At 36.3% G+C, this 17,768-nt stretch overlaps 2 pseudogenes; one reads left to right on the top strand and one right to left on the bottom strand.

The window, feature by feature from the left end:
• LOC149248233 (amidophosphoribosyltransferase 2, chloroplastic-like) overlaps window positions 1-13,178 on the bottom strand; it is a 46,309-nt pseudogene extending 33,131 nt beyond the window's left edge.
• LOC149248234 (arogenate dehydratase/prephenate dehydratase 2, chloroplastic pseudogene) lies at window positions 13,127-15,007 on the top strand (annotated as a pseudogene).
• Window positions 15,008-17,768: the final 2,761 nt, after the last annotated feature.

Here is a 17,768-nt window from a genome sequence, read left to right on the forward strand (position 1 = left end):
GCAGAAGCAGAGTATCGTGGTGTCGTAGAAGCTAGTAAGGAAGCCTTGTGGCTTCGTCAGATCCTGTCAGAGTTTGGCTTTGAGCAGCAGCATCCGACTACACTTTGGTGTGATAATCAAAGTGCCATTCAGCTATGCAAAGATCCAGTCCAACATCAGCGTAGCAAACACATTGACCTGCACATGCACTTCATCAGAAAGCTCATTCACGACCATATTCTTGAAGTGCAATATTGTTCAACAGATGATCAAGTTGCAGACATCTTCACAAAGGCTCTCACAGAGGCGAAGTTCACTAAACTTCAATTTATGGTTGGAGTTCAGGAAGTTGTCACTAAGGGGGGATAGGCTGTAGTGCCTCCTTCCTTCTCCTATTGTGTCATATTTGTAAATCCTTCAATCCTATCCCAAGTTGTTCTTAAGGGGGGATGTTAGGATATTCCGACACATAGGAAATAGTTAAGTACAACTTGGTCTAGTGTAGAGTTAGGGATAGAGTTAGGTAAAGTGTGTTTCTTTACCGTTGTACATTTTGTAACTTACAATCCAATGGTCACGATATGTAGTGATCCGACGGTTCATTCTCTCCTCGGTATTACCGACACTTGATCCGTGGCTTGACACCCGATTGGTCCATGAATTCTATTTAAAGCGCATGGAGGGTCATTTGTAGGGCAATCTGTGCATGAGAGAAGCTTATGTAAATTTTCATTCTTTGATTAATAAATTGCCTGAAGTGGCCGCGTTGGCTCAGGTCGTGGACTGTTTCCCTCTTTGAGGGTTTTAACCACGTCAAAAATACCGGTGTATTGATCTGTGATCTGGTTGTGAGCGGTGTCCTTTTGGTGTTCTTTCTGAGGAACTTACCCTGTAAATTCCTACACCATCCATGGAAGTTCCCCCATGCACCTTACATTGGGTGTCTCACAAAGCTTACAAACTTGCTTCCCAAAGAGGTGTTATGATATTTTTTGTGTGTGTGTGTAACCAAGGCATATCTTTAAAACCTTTCCAACGGTGGCCGGACCATATGCCTGGATGGGACTCCTACACCAAATGGTGTGAGGTCTAATTGGGAATTCACAACGGGGAGATCCCCTTATATGTTGGTGACATCCAACACTATCACCAGAAGGGTAATAAATTATCACCCAAGTAGTATGGTCCTTACAAGGTGTTGCAAAACATTGGTACTATGGTATACAAATTGGAGTTGTCTGCATCTTCTCAAGTACACGCAGTTTTCCATGTTTCATGCTTAAAGAAGGTTATAGGTGACAAGTTCCTGGTTCAAGCAATATTTCCATAAATTGACGAGGAAGGAAAAATCATATTGGATCCTGAAGCAGTCATGGGAACAAGAACTCGACAAGTACAAAATGGATCAATTTTAAAGTATCTCATTAAGTGGAAGAACTTACTTGCTAAATATTCCACATGGGAGGATGATAATTTTATACATAAGCATCAAGAACTACTCAAATGTTGAGGACAACACTTTTTTGAAGGAGAGACGCATGACAGATCCCTATAATACTAGTTTAAACCCCATATTGTTATTGTTGTGCCCCATAGAAGCTGACTATTATTATTGTTTTCCCCTTACATTAGTATTGTTATGTAGGCCCTGATTATATTGTGACCCTTTAAAATCCTATATATACCAAGGAGGCCTTGTCATTTGTATCATCCAAGAATTGTTCATTTATGTGATGTAAAAGGAGGCTTCCCCCTCGAAGAGGCTTATTTTCAAGTCGTTGATCTATCTTTTCTTCTATTTATGTGATCTAGTTACATAACAGAGATCCAATGCACAGGTTTTAGAGGCGAAAACAACAACCCCGTTCTTCCTCCTCCCCATGATCGGGGGCATAAAGCCATATGTATCCAACCAAAAATTTATCAACAGAGAGGAAAACCATAGAATAAACCCCCTCTAACTGCTCATATGCATTGACAATCCATTGAAAAAATGACCTAGCCTTCGATATAGCAATCAAGTGAAGCACAACCTTTGTATTTGAATAAGTATTGAAGATAGAACCATTTTCTTCGAGCCTAGCTCAAAGGGTCAAATAGTTAACTAAATTACCATTATGCCCAACGCCGAGAGAGCCAAACTTATAGCCAACCACAAATGTTTGGACATTTTTAAGCATAGAAGAACCAACAATAGAGTACCTCACATGATCGATGACTAAGCTCCCCGGGAGATTTTTGAGCTTGGACTCATCGAAGACATTAGCAATGAGACTCACATTAGTTATGGTATGAAAAATTCTATTGGTCGCAGTTACGACTCCCGCACCCTCCTACCCACGGTGTTGTAGGGCGTGCAGGGCTAAATAACAAATTTGTGTCGCTTTTGGGTTGCCATAAATTCCTACCACGCCACATTCTTCCTTTATAAATCAACCGAATAGAAGTCATTGTTTTCTTCTTCGTGGGTAAAAAATTATGAAATCGAGCTTCCTCCATGGGATCCTAGGCCTATTGTATATATTTTTCAGGGGAAACATTTATGGGTATTAGGGGCATGTGACAAGAATATAGAAATACAAATACCAAGGGTTGGGAGGAAATTGTACGAATGGAGGCTACTGGGGTTATGGGGATAATGTTGCAGAGGACCTATAGGTTTTTGGAGCATATTCGAGTAGATATTTGGAGAGAGACAAAGAATACATGCTGTCATTTTTCAGATAATTAGTGGAGGGCGTTCATGGAATTTTAGTGTTGGGTTTCAGGTAAACTCTATGTGGTTTCGGTCGATCAAACGGTCAAGGTGTGTTTCTCGTGGTGAGGAAAATTAAATAAGTTTGAAGAAGACTGATAAAAAATTTAAAGAAGTTGAAAAAAAATATCATATCAAGCTAAGGGTTTATGGACAATTAATAGAAAAACCTCCACCATAGGAACAAACAAAGAGCAATGAAATACAAAATATTTACCGCATAAGAAAATTTGATTATGAGAGAGATACCTCCCATGGCCACGCCCTACAGACCCTCCTTGGCCACTTTGGCATTTTCAATGTCGTTGAAATACACAAATGTGTAGTTCTGCTATGGGTACACCATTATATTGTCGATCTCTCCAAACTTAATGAACTTTTCCATGAGCATAGGATCTATTCTCTTATTGGTCACATTACCTACCCATACAATGTGTGACAATGGATCTTCCTCCTCCTCACTCCCCTTTGCCCAGAGGGCATTCCCCGGTGGTGCCCCCCCACGAATTTCATGCTTGAAAAGAGCTCCACTGATAGAAGGAATCACATTATGCATCCAAAAGGAGGTGGCTTGAGTTAAAAAAATGGAGGCTAAGAATCAAAAGAAAGATTGGTCGAAATGAATACATATATGCACTTATTGATTTCCACATTTTCAATGGGCCACAGAGTAACACCACTTGGTTTGGCCATTGGTTCCCTTTGAGGATGCATCTCATAAGCCTTCCTAATTGAACGCTCTATCACCTACCGATGAGGCATCAAAGATTCAAAAACACCAAATATAAAATATGAGTGGCATGTGGGGGATAAATAATCAATTGGGGTTTGCTATTGAGTTCTTAGTATTATATACAGGTATAATGTTTCTATTATTTGTTATCAATATCGTTGCTGAAATAAAATTTGTATTTATCATCACCTCAAAACAAGAAAAGGGTGTGGTTACTTTTGGCGAATGGTGCATGTAACACATTTGACTTTGTCTCTTCTTTCCCAGTTGTAGTTCATTGGGTTGTGTTTCATGACACATAGAATTGGCTAGCAATATGCATTGGGTGGCCATCTTCATGTACGTGGAATTATTTGCCATATGAATTTGATCCTTAGCTTAGTTCGATATGACTATGACAAATTGGTCTTTTCATTAGTATTGCTATAAACATGGAAAACCATTGCAAGAACGACAATTTTGAGACAGTTCATCGTAATACTGATGAATGTGGGATGAGTGACCTCCCGGGAAGTCCTGGTTACCGGGTGCAAGCCCCAGAAGTGATGATTGACGCTATGTGATTCATTTCACTAGTTTCAATCCCACTTCTTCACCCCTATGAGCATCACCCGCTGCAATGAGTGCTAAGTGGACTACTCAAAAATCATGAGAAATTAGTCAGTTACGATTACCTCTCATGGAAATGGTCATAGATGAATGACTTACTTAAGGCAGTTGAATCCCAAAAAATGGTATCTAAAAAAAAAAAAAAAATAACCTTATTCTTGTAATGTTTGATGATACGACATATTTTAGCCGTATCGTCATACTATCTCATAAAAAATTATTCCTATATGTAGTAGTGGGAATTGCAATAAGGATTGAACCATAGTAGAATAAAGGAGAAAAGAGGCGAAAACCTCAATTTTTTTTATAATAGGTAAACATTGCAAATCACCTCATTTCAGAGTTTCTCCTTCAATTAACAGGATAGAGAATTTGGCGTTAGTTATTGGTTCCTCTACTACACCCTCAACATATCAAAGCTTTTTAAAGGTGTGTTTTTTTGTTTATTCTCAATATTTCAATATTTCTAAGATTATGGTCACAACCCTAGTTACGTGGTGATAAGGTGTAACTCCTAAGGGCCAAAGACCTCCAACATATTGTCATATTGACACTTTATTAAAAGGAAAGAGTTATGGATCTATTGATATCTCGATACCCAATTAGCACTAGGTCACATCCCCTACTCATGAGAGCACTAAGATGTAGCATCTAAGGGCTTAAGCCCTTGGCATATCACCATATCGACACTTTGATTAAATACACATTTTCACATTTTATTTATATTTCGAGCCCTAGTAAGTACCCAGTCTCAACACCTAGTCATAAAGGTGCTTGGTTATAGCTCTAGGGACTTAAATCCTTCAACATATTAGCTACTGAGAGTTATAGAGGTGCACTTAATATTGAATCCCTCAATATCCCAATATCTCAGTGACTAGGCCTATCAACTACTAGAAAAATCACTAACACTAGATAGAAATATTTTCCTTTACTCATACAAAAGAAGCCTGGTTTTTAAAGAATTTTTAGTGTTACAATTTTTAGGGATTTCTCGAGATCCCAATATAAAGTGAAATTTGGTGGTTAGGAGCCTCAACTTCCCCGATCATGACATTTGATAATAAAATATGCAATAGGTCTAAGTATGTCAATCATGATAGATCAATACTATGAAAACAAGTACGTCACTCATTGATTCCTTCGATATCTAATATCATGATGGATCATATCCTCAACTAACAGAAAGGTTGTCAATTCTTGACATAAATGTTTCCCATCAAAAGGGTCGAAAAATTCTTGTTTGGCAAGCGTTTTCTTTGTTAAATATTTCCAAGATTTTTTTTTCTATATGTTGATATAAAGTGAAACATGGAATTGAGGTGATGAGTGTTCCAAGGAACTGGTAAGTGTTTGAACACATCATAAGGATATTTGATATAATGACAAGGTTGTATAAGCATCGAATTTTGAAAAGTTGAGGTATAATTTTATGAAGCGTTTGGTGTTGTAAACACACATGCTTGAAAATTGAGATTGAAGGAAGTACATATTCTGAAGGAGTTATGTTGTAAGGCATAATTTTGAGATATGGGTTGAAGGAAGTGCCAAATTAAAAAGTATTATGCTAGAAGTGTTCGGTTTAAAGTAATAAAATAAAAGTGAATGTATAAAGATAGATAACATAGCAAAACTTAGATAAGAAAAGTTGATCATTTTAGAACAGACTTCAAAGAATATATTAGATAGGATTGGTGTCTCCTATATGTTGAAGCCGAGGGGATTGGTGTCCCCTATAGGTTGGTGCCTACAAAGTAATGGAGGGGATTGGTGTCTTGTAGGTTGGTGCCTGTGAAGTAGTAGAGGGGATTGGAGTGTCTTGTAGGTTGGTGTGTATAAAGTTTGTATAAAGAAGTTTTGTGGGTTTCTCCCAAGATGGTTTCCATGTAGATCTTGTGTTTCATGTTTTGCTTATGCATTTGATGTTTTATGGTGTTTGAAGGTTTAAATAAGTAAGAAATTGAACACCCCTCTCCCCCTCTCCCCCACAAATTCTCTCAGTATAAGGTGGATCCAACACTTTAAAAAAACCAATAAGATTCAAGATGATGATGTCAATTGTAAGGGTATATATTATATTTTTGACTTATCTCCTTATTGGTTCATCAAAATCTCAAGTGTAAGCACTCATTGGATGCATAATTAAATTCTACATGCAATGAATACCCACTCTACATTTTTTTGATTGATCCATAACGAAATACAATATAAATATATGAGAAACATATGTTTCTTGAAATACGCCAAGTTTTTCAAAAATAACACTACTTTTCATGTATATTCAATTCATCTCACTGTAAGCTTATCAAAAGTATGTAGCATAAGTACTCATTATCTGAGGCTCGGTGAAAGAGTTAAAAACATACTCTATATATTCTTCGGTGAAAGTGTTCTAAGGATCGGTGAAAGAGTTAAAAACATACTCTATATATTCTTGGCATATATTCTTACTCTATATATTCTTCGGTGAAAGAGTTCTGAGGCTCGGTGAAAAAGTTAAACACGTACTCTATATATACTTCGGTGAAAGAGTTCTGAGTCTCGGTGAAAGAGTTAAACACGTACTTTCTATATTCTTCCCATATATTCTTCAGTGAAAGAGTTCTAAGGCTCATTGAAAGAATTAAAAACATACTCTATATATTCTTCGCATATATTCTTCAGTCTACGCGCTGCGGTGGGCACGGGCGATTTGCAGTCAGTTACCAAAGATTACCAAGGGCAAACGGGTGATCTGCAGTCAGGTTTGTTGATATCAGGTGCACACATTCATTATCTTTTTCTTTTTCTAATACATATTTGCTCATATAATTTCAAGTATGAATATTTCACCACCGTTACCAAAGATTACCAAGGGAAGACCTAGCACAGTTACTCTACAAGGCATTTATGAGTATATAGAGTCTTTAGAGAAACGTAGAGAAGAAAGAGAAGCCAAGCTACAAAAAGAGTTAGAAGCCATGCTGGAAAATAAATTTGCATCTCTTGAAGACACGATCCAAAAACAAATAGAAAATAAAATAGAACTACTAGAGAATAAAATGGAGGCAATGGAGACTAGACTGCAGCTTATAGAAAAACAAAACCAAGATACTAACCAACCATCCCAGCGAGGAGATGCTGATACTTTAGAGAGTCCTAAAATGAAAGACATGATTAAAGAACTAGAAGAAAAAGTTAATAGCCGCCTCACCCTAAATAATGTGGTAGATAAGTTAGATATCAAACCAATTAAAGATGAAATGAAAAAATTAATAGAATTAGACCACGAACGTAACAAAAGGGCCTTAAACCTTATAATATTCGGTTTAAAAGAGGAAGTAGATGAGGATACTTTAGCCTTAGCCCAGACAGAACTACATAATAGATTACAAATTGAAACATTGTGTCTCACAGAAGCAACAAGGTTGGGGAAATTAACCAAGAATAAAGGAAGACTAATCCGCATAAAGGTGAGCTCCACTAATCATAAGCACGACATACTTAGTAAAACCTCAAGTCTAAAAGGAACGGGAATATTCATAAATGAAGATCTCATTCCAGAAGATCAAGCAGAATTAAGAAAGGAGGTTCAAAAGGTAAAAGAAGCTAGAAAGGAAGGAAAATGGCAATAATCAGAAATAGAAAAGCCTTTATTCGAGATAGAAACCAAAAAGATAGTAATCAATAACAATTGAACATGCTCCGGATCCTTTCTTGGAATTGTCGGGGCTTCCCATGGAACAAAGGCCCCAAGCTAAGTTGGATTTCAAATGATGTTGATATTATTTTGCTTGTTGAAACTTGGGAGCACGAAGAATCTAAGGTCCCTAACATAGATGGCTTTACGCTATGGTCTACCTGGAACAAGCGATCCTCCCGTAGAGGCATTGGGGGAATAACTTGTTACATTAAGAAGAACATCTCCCCCCATGTTAGGATTTATAAAAACGACCCTCACAACCAATATAGTTGGATAGAGATCAAAGACATTAATAATAAAAAGTCCTACATAGCAATATGTTATTTTCCCCCCATTAATTCTAACTTCTATAAGAAGAAGAATCTAGATAAAACTAACCCTTACAATGGTTTAGAGAATGATATTTCTAGCCTAAGGAATGACGGTAATATCCTTTTAATAGGTGATTTTAATGCTCGAACTTCAAACAACCAAGCTATTATTCTAAGAAATCATTCCAACCCTAATCCTCTTTGGTTAGACAAAGACCCTACTCTGGCTAGCAGGTACAAAAGGAGCTCTGAAGATCTCGGGGAAAATTTGTTTGGGTCGGAGCTAGTCAAGCTCTGTAGTGCTCAGGATTTCATAATTTGCAACGGTCTAAAGAAGTGGCCCAATTCTAGCAAGATGACCTGCATCCATGGACTTGGTAGCAGCGTGGTAGACTACACTATTTCTGATCTCCCATTATACAACGAAATAATAAATTTTGACATCTTAAACGACCACGAACCTGACTCTGATCATAGGCCTTTACTTATAACTCTCAATTTTGTCATGCATAGAGTTCCCATAGAAAATAATACTTATAGCCAAAAGAACTTAATATTTGATAGAAATAAAAATGATCTCTTTCTAAATGAATTAAAAACTAATTTTCTTCCTTTATCTAGTATAGACAACATAGAAGACCTCTATCATAATTTTACTACAACCCTCTCATATTCTATTAACAAGTTCTCAATTGAAGTTTCAAATAATAAAAGAAATAGCAAAACCAATCCATGGTATGACAAAGATTGTAAAAGTGTGAGGAGAGCAATTAAGGAACTTGTTGATGAATCTCTTAAAATGGACAAGATAAAAATATACAAAGCCCTAACTAAAAGGAAAAAGAGGCGGTACATTCGTCAAAGACAGGAGAATCTCTTACACCTCTCTAAGGTAGATCCTAAGAAATTTTGGAGGCAGATTCTAACTAGGAAGACTAAGGATAATAATAAAATTGCTCTTCACGATTGGAATTCCTATCTTAAAAAGCTTTATGAATCTCCATCATGGATAATTTGGAAACCCTTCTCACAACGAAAGAAGTTTTCTCTTTAAAAGACATTAAGTTTGGGGTTAATCGCCTCGCTAATGGGAAAGCTAAGGACATTGAAGGCTACCAAGCAGAAATCTTAAAAATTGGAGGTCCAGTCCTCATCCCCCACATCCACAAGCTTTTCAATCAAGCAGTCAAGCAAGGGTTCCCTAAACCTTGGACTGAGAGCCTCATTATCCCCATTTTTAAAAGTGGGGATATAAATAACCCCTCTAATTATCGAACAATTATGATCAGCCCTCTCTTAGCCAAGTTATATGGTAGTATTTTGGAAAAGAAGTTAAGCATATGGCTTGAAAATGAAGGTAAGCGGGCTAAAGGCCAAGCAGGTTTCAGAAGGCATCACTCAACAATAGACCACCTTGTTACGCTTAGGATCATTGCAGAGGAATGTCGTAATGATAAATCCAATTTATTTTGTTGCTTTGTGGACTTTAGAAAGGCTTTCGATACGGTTCCTAGATACAACCTTTGGAATAGATTAGAAGAGCTAAAGGTTCCTCTTGAGTTGAGAGCTGCCGCTATAAGGTTATACGAGAATGTAATTGCCAAGCTAAAGAGCAATGAGGGGTGGTCGAAAGATATTAAGTGTAACATCGGAGTTAAACAAGTTTGCCCCCTCTCCCCTACCCTATTCGGCATTTACATCGATAAGCTCGAAGGCTATTTAGAGGAAGCAGGATGTGATGGCACGATCTTAGCTGGGATAGTCGTCATCCTTCTTTATGCTGACGATATTGTTCTTTTGGCAAGGTGCCCATCTGATCTTAATAAGCAACTCAAGCTTCTTAAGGATTTCTGCTCTACCATGGGTATGACTGTTAACACTGACAAAACAAAAGTTATGATTATCAAATCCAAGAAGGACACTTACGCTAATTTTATGTATGACAATAATAACTTGGAGGAAGTGTATTCTTACAAGTACCTAGGAATTGATATTCATCACAAGCTCAACTGGAACCATAGCATTGAGAAAAGGATTAATGGGGGGTGGAAAGCTTATTTTGGTCTTGAAAATAATTGTAAAATAGCAAACCTCGTAATGTGGGATAAAAAGAAGTTCCTCTTTGAAACTTTAGTCACTCCTGTTATCTTATATGGCTGTAAGGTTTGGGGTTGCAGCATCTCCAGAGAATCATGGAGAAAGATTGAGCAAATCCAGAAGCGTTTTATAACTTATAACCTGAAAATTAAAAGTAATACACCCTATCCTATTCTCCTTATAGAAGTAGGTCTTTCCCCTATTGAGAGCCTAGCTATGCTTAGGTTTCTGTTGTACAAGCACAAAATCAGTAACATAGACGATCATAGACTTCCTAAGCTAGCTTTAAATTCTAGCCAAAAGCACCTAAGGCTCAATCGAGGGTGGCATAAAGACACAAGGGCCTGGTTAAACTATTGGGAGATCAACAAAAATGATGCATTGCAAAACATAAATAACATTAAAGATATTGTTACCTCTAAGTTCAAAGAAAAAATGTGGTGTGAGAAAGATTTAGCGGCTAAAAGAAAATTAAGTTATTATAAGAAGGTCATCAACCCCACCCTAGAAGATCAAAAGTATCTCTCTATTTTAACTAGCTCAAAGAAGAAAATTAATATAGCAAATATTAGAACGAATTCTCATGAGCTCCATAGTGAAACAGGTCGTTGGGCAGTTCCTAAAATGCCATGGATGGAAAGGATCTGCCATATATGTGAGAATAGGAACATCGAGGATGAAAACCACTTCCTCTTAGAATGCCCTGCGTATAACCACATTAGATCTCAGTTTCACAATCTTTGTTACAATACTGACCTTCCTAGCCTTTTACAATGTCAAAATTATAGTGAGCTCGGGAGGCTTCTCTCCAAGCTTTTTGAGCATAGGAATAAAATCTTAAATCAAAATAAATAATTTGTTTCGTTAGGTCTGATAGACCATTGTTTGGTCTCAGCGGACGTTAACCATCATAACCACCACCACCATCATCATCATCATCATCATCATCATCATCATCGCATCGAAGGAATTCTTGCAAGAAACATGTTTTTCTAATATATTTCAAATTCATTTCATTAGAATTTATTAGAAATATTCAAAATAAATACTATTAGATACATAATGTAATTTTGTTTCCAACAAATACCTACACTTAAACTTTGAGTAAACTTATAAATAAATAAATTAAAAATATTAAAAAAATATTTCTTTTATTTTTTCAAAACTCATAATTTATAATTTGTTATTTTAATAATTATTTTATTATTTTCTCAAAACATTTACTTTAACATTCAATTTTTTAAAAATAAAATACTGTTTCAAAAACTCAATCTTCAATTATTCTTAACATTACTATGCTAATTCCTTCACTTAAACACTATCACACTATCTATGTGCTAGGTAAGAAGGTTCGATTCATGAATGAAAACTTGTTTACAAAGGCGATATATGTTGCAGCATTTTACACTATATCTATTTGCTAGGTAAGAGTGCTATATTCATGAATGAAAACTTGTTTACAAAGGCGATATATGTTGCAGCATTTTAGGAAATAAGTATAGTGCATATTTTCCTTTCTTATAACTTAAAACATAGAACTAAGACAATGAATACCGCAAATTCCTATATCTTATACATTTGTGACCAATATTAAATTTGAACATAATTTTTTTCCATATTTTCACTAATAACATTGAAAAATATAAAATTTATTAATTATAATTAATTTTATAATTATATTTTAAAAATATAAAATTTATTAATTATAATTTAATTAATAATAATTAATTTTATAATTATATTTTACATTATATATGCAATTTTATAATAATTTAACATTTGAAAGTAGTTGGTTGTTATCATTTAAAATACAACATACAGCTCATATAATCACAATCTAAGTAAAAAATAATAAATTAGGACTTTACTTGTGCATAGTCAAAACCTTCTACCTATATATAACCGCTGAAGTCCCACATCTCAACTCATATAATCATTATTATGACATCACACGAAAATGACCGCTACCATCATGCAAATCATTTTAAAATAATCACGGAGTGGTATTATGGGTTAAGTTGTTTGATCGGAGTTATTTAAGAGTTTTATTTTTATTTTAAAAAATATATTTTAAAATTAATGAAAATTATGAAAATTTAAATTTTATAATAAAATTTATTTTATTGAAGGGAGATGTTAATTCTATAGTTTAGTATGATGTGTAAAGATGTTTATCGGTCGTCAAAATTGAATTTTTGTTTATATCAAACTAAAATAAAAATTTTAAAAATAAAAATAAATAAATAATATATAAAATATTTAAATAATATTTACTCATAAAAAATTACATTTCAAAATTTGAATTGAGGTTTCTGTGATCCATAACATTTATAAGAAGAGTTTCGGTGAAAATCTGCTCTCTCTATTTATTTTGCGGCCATAATCTGACTCCTCAACTTATCCTGACGATAAACCACACTAGTTGGTTCGAAACGTGTCGACAAATATTTTCTTCATGTGATTTTGACCAAAACTCTTCTTACATTTTAAAAAATTAAATATTTAAAATATATCTACGCGGTTATTAAATTTAAATTTCTAACCTAATTTCAATAAAATCTAAAACCAAAATTCCTTTAAAAAAAAAAATTAAAAACAGAATTAAAAAAAAACCACACACAAACCACGAACTGGGGACCACTCCAAGAACGTGGATATGGATACCGTCTGGACATGAACTTTGACAGCTAATATAGTGAAAGTGTGTGCCATTATTTATGAGACAAATGAACATTAGGAACACCTTCCTGTGCCAGCCTGGCTGCGACCTTTCCAAACACGAAGTGTTCCTGTGCCAGCCTGGCTGCGACCTCTCCAAACACGAGAGTTTCGTGTTTTGACTGGGCAGGTAAACCACATATCAACAGTCAATCTCCCACGTGTAAGCGCCCAACTCTCCACCTAACCCTTTCCTAGTAGATGCTTAAATACTGAATTTCTCCAACATCTCATCAGCAGAGGTCCTTGCCGATCTCTGCGTCTCTCATCTTTCCTGCTCTCTTTTACTTTCATTGATTCCCTCTGTGTGTGAAGGTTGGATTCATCTGAGCCTCAAACAACAGATCCAATAGAACCACCGGCCTTGAAACCAGAGCGATTGTTAGGTTTTCATATATAGATTCCTTTTGTGTTTGACTCCATGGCTTTGAGATATTCATATATCTCTGCCCGGCCGGAGGGGAGGAAGGCGCCCTTGGATGTAAAGAATGAGGGTTTCTGTTCTTTCCGTAGATCCTTCTGCGTCTTCGGGCAGTTGGGTGATGGCCAAGCAAAAGGAGCCGCCCGCCGTCCGCTAAAGTCGAATCGAGTGAAAAGCCCTTTAAAACCTATACCGGCTGAAGATCTTGGATCTTATGTAGGGCAGTCGGAGAGGACGGTACTAGATCAGCTTGAACGAATTTATAGGCAGGGAATGTTGACCTCTAATGGCGATAGTAACGATGTGTTGCTTCCCATGGAGCCCCTGTGGACAGGGCCGTTGTTTGAGGGGAAGCCGGTGAAAGTGGCGTATCAGGGCGTGCGTGGCTCCTATTGCCAAGAGGCGGCGGTTCGAGCCTTCCAGAGGTGCGATGCCCTCCCCTGCGAAGGGGAAATGGAATCTGCCTTCGAGGCACTGGAGTCGGACGCCGCTGATCGGGCAGTCCTGCCTGTGGAGAACTCGCTGGACGGAGTCATCGGGAGGAACTACGATTTGATGCTACGCCATCCCGATCTCCATGTCGTGGGCGAGGTACTGTTGCGCATAAATCATTGCCTGCTTGCAGTGAGAGGGGCGGAGAAGAGGCGTACTTTGAAGAGAGTGATTAGCCATCCGCAGGCCCTGGCTCATTGCCAACGGTGTCTCGGGGCTCTTGGCGTGGAGGTGGAGGCCGTGGACAACGCTGCGAGCGCGGCTCGTTTCGTAGCGGAGAACCGCATAGACGACACGGCCGTCATCGGCAGTGCGGCTGCGGGGCGGGAATACGGTCTTGAAGTGGTGGAAGAAGAAATGCAGGACGATTCCTCCAACGCCACCAGATTTCTCATTCTCACCAAAAAGAACCCTAACAACAATTCCTCTGCAGTATCAGGGTTAAAGACGACAGTGGCTTTCTCGCTGAAAGAGGGAACGGCCGATCTGTGCAAGGCGTTGTCAATATTCGCTGCAAGAGACATAAAAGTGACAAAGATCGAATCCCGCCCTCAGCGCGAGAACCCCCTGCGTATGGTAAGAAACGAAGAGCAAGAAAGGAAAAGTTCCAAGTGTTATTTCGAGTACGTTTTCTTCGTTGATTTGGAGGCACCAGTAGCTGATGATCATCCAGGCCAGGTGCAAATGGCTCTGGAGTCTCTGCGACAGATCGCGGGATTTGTGAGAGTCATCGGAAACTATTCTGTCCTCTCCGTCCTTTCGTAAAACAACAAACAGATTGTTTCTCTCCGTTCTTGTGACAGATCGACATTTGTAAACTCGATACCTTGTACAGGGATTTGAGCATTAAATTATCAAGAATTACAAAATTTGTACAGGGGGTTGAGGATTAAATTATCAAGAACTACCAAATTTGTACAGGGATTTGAGGATTAAATTGTCAATAATACAAAATTCGTAGAGGGATTTGAGGATTAAATTAAAGCTGCCCTATTTGCCAAGAGAAACCATGTACAGAACCGTCTACAGTCTTCAATCGAAATACTGAAACTAAAGTTTCGTCAAGAATAAAATAATAGTAATTGAAGGGGATGCCGGCTCATGCTTGATGTTATTCTCCGCGTCACAATTCAAACGGAATTGTCGCGAGCGATAAGTATGTAACCCAAGCTTTAATCCAATAGATTTATATTTTATCGGAGGGTTTCAACGACTTTGTCTTTCATTGATTGCGGTTTTATTTTTTCCAAATTGTGTATTCAATAAATAAATAAACTCACTCTAATCCCCTGATAATATTTTAAAACATTTAACCTTACAAATTTTTAGAAATTTTCTAAATTAAAATTTGTCTGGGATGTATGAAGTGTTAAAAAAAATTGTTTAAAAAAAATTACATATTAAAAAATTTAATTTTTTAAACATTTAATCTTATCAATTTTAAAAAATTTCTAAAAAAAAAATTTCTAAAATTTGTCTTATTTATTTTATTTGGATTTATTAAGTACTCAGAGGGATCAAATTTCTTTTCAGCTAAAAAAAATTACATATTAAAAAATTTAATCTCTTTCAAACATGAGTAATCTTAAAATTTGATCTCTCAAACATTTGTTATTTAGATAAAATCTAGGCTAATGTTATATATATATATATTTCTTTACTAACAAAACAATGAATATAGACCATCTAAAATACAAAACCGAAAATGATAAATTTATATTTTACTTGAATTTTATTTTTATTATTATTTTAATTAATTATTTATTTATTCATAGGTAATTTCACTGAACTAAAATACTTATGTAGCTGAAATAAAATATTTACGTAATAAAAAATACAACTAATTATAACATTTCTTCTATACTAGTTAAAAAAATACATATCTATTATCAACTTAATGGAAAAAAATGGTGTAGTCTAAAAATTATGGAAATTCGGATTATATTTTGAAAAAATCAAGCAAGATTTTGTAAATCCAAGTAAAAGCTATCAAAATTCATAATTTTAGGTGCTGTAGAGGTTTTTGATGGTGCTGAATCCATTTCCACCATCAAAAATATGATTCAAACATTGTATCTACAAGATTTTTTGAATTTTTTTACCCGGCCACTTTTGACCGCCCAGGCAATTCCTCCGCCTCCATAAACAACTCAAAAAAAGGTTAAACGACGCTATTTTGCCTCTTCAAACAAACAAAACGTGTTAAACTACGCTATTTCCCTCACATTTTGTTTGTCAATAATGGATTACCACTACTTCATACGTGTCCAGGAGCTAGAAACGGAGGCTTATCAAGTTCTCTTTTAAGCAATCTTTCTATTGGCCACTAGCGTTGTTGGTGGGTTGTTGGCAACTGTCGTGGCATGTTGGTGACAGTTGTTTAATTCAAATTTATATCGCCAAGCACGAGAAAAGAAAAAGATATGAACCATTGGTCCAATTCGTGCCCGGTATTCTGTTTTTCTCCCTGATTATGTTTTGGGCAAAGAAGAAAGAACATTAACTCTACTCTTAATTTAAACGTGTTACGCTTTAGGGTTTCGGGATTTTATAATTTTGAAAGTTTTCACGCATTCGTTGAGATTGCTTAATCCAAATTTAATAAAAACAAAATTATACTAAATTTATAATTTAAAAGTACAATAAATCTTCACCCATTTAAAAAAAAAAAATTCAAATCGTAAATTGTTTGGATTTTTTAGAACTTTATAATGCAAAAGTACAATAAATCTTCACCAACTTAAAAAAAAAAATTAAATTGTTTGGATTTTTTACAACTTTATAGATACTTATATTGAATCCCCTTCAACAATACCATTTCTGATCATCCAATGCAAGTGCCAAAAATTTATAAAACAAATATAAATGACTACATTTTTAATCATGTTCTAAGTTTTGAAAGGTTTTTGGTTCCAAACTTTTACTTTTGAATGAGATAAGGAAAAGAATTAGTTTTCATTTCATAATAGTTGCATTTATACATTAAGTTTTTGATATTCTTTTTTGTTTGTTACAAAAAATTTTACCAATTTAGATTTATCAAGTATTAAGAGAGATCAAATTTTTTGTGACAACTCCACTTGTGGCCTTTTCATAAAATACATTGTAAATATTTTGCTATATGTGAAATTTGAAAAAAGGGACACTGAGTCAAGGGACATGGATTCCAGAGCTAGGGAGGAGGATTGCTTGCTTGGGAGGTTGTGGTTTCTTGTACAAGAAACCTGAATTGTTGGACAATCATTCAAATGGATTGGTGTAGGAATTTAAGAGACTAGTTCTTGAAATTAAATGGGCTACAAGAGAAAGTACGCAACCCCCTGTTGCTTGAGAAACAACTACAAGAAAAGAGAACAAACAGTCCAGTGGAGAGACTGCGCATGGCAGGTTAACAAGGACACAACAACAAATGAAAAACAAAAAGATACCATTGACAAGCTTTAGGGGAGAGGGCATTCAAAACCATGTTAGCTAGAGGCAAACAAAGAAGGCAGAGGAGTTCGAGCATCCAGTGAAAGCAAATCAACAGGCATTTATGAAGAGAAGAGAAGAGAAGGGGATTGATTCCCGGTTCACTAGAGGTTGTGGGTTGAGTTGCTAGTCTCTAGAGCCCTGTAACAACTTGGGGTCCCTGGAAGATATGGGTTGAGATACGATGCTTGGAGCCCTATAACAACTTGGATCCCTCGAGGTTGTGGGTTGAGATAGAGGTCTCTAGAGCCCTGTAATAGCTTGGGTCCTTGGAGGCTGTGGGTTGGGATGTAATCTTTGGATCCCTGTAACAACTTGAGAAGAGGCTAAAGAAATATCAAAGGAAGACCTAATTGAAGAATTGTGTGACTACACTATCGTTGCAATGGATTTTGGACTCCCTAAAAGGGAGTGGATCATTGTGTGTGTATCTCTTGAATCACTACGTCACAAAGAAGTGGTAGTCAGCTGGTAGGATTGAGGAACGTGGCCCTCTGGAG

Source organism: Pinus tabuliformis, chromosome 7, assembly GCF_031772625.1.
Source record: "Pinus tabuliformis cultivar Carrire ecotype Pingquan chromosome 7, CPIR1, whole genome shotgun sequence".
In the NCBI taxonomy this organism is placed as follows: domain Eukaryota; kingdom Viridiplantae; phylum Streptophyta; class Pinopsida; order Pinales; family Pinaceae; genus Pinus; species Pinus tabuliformis.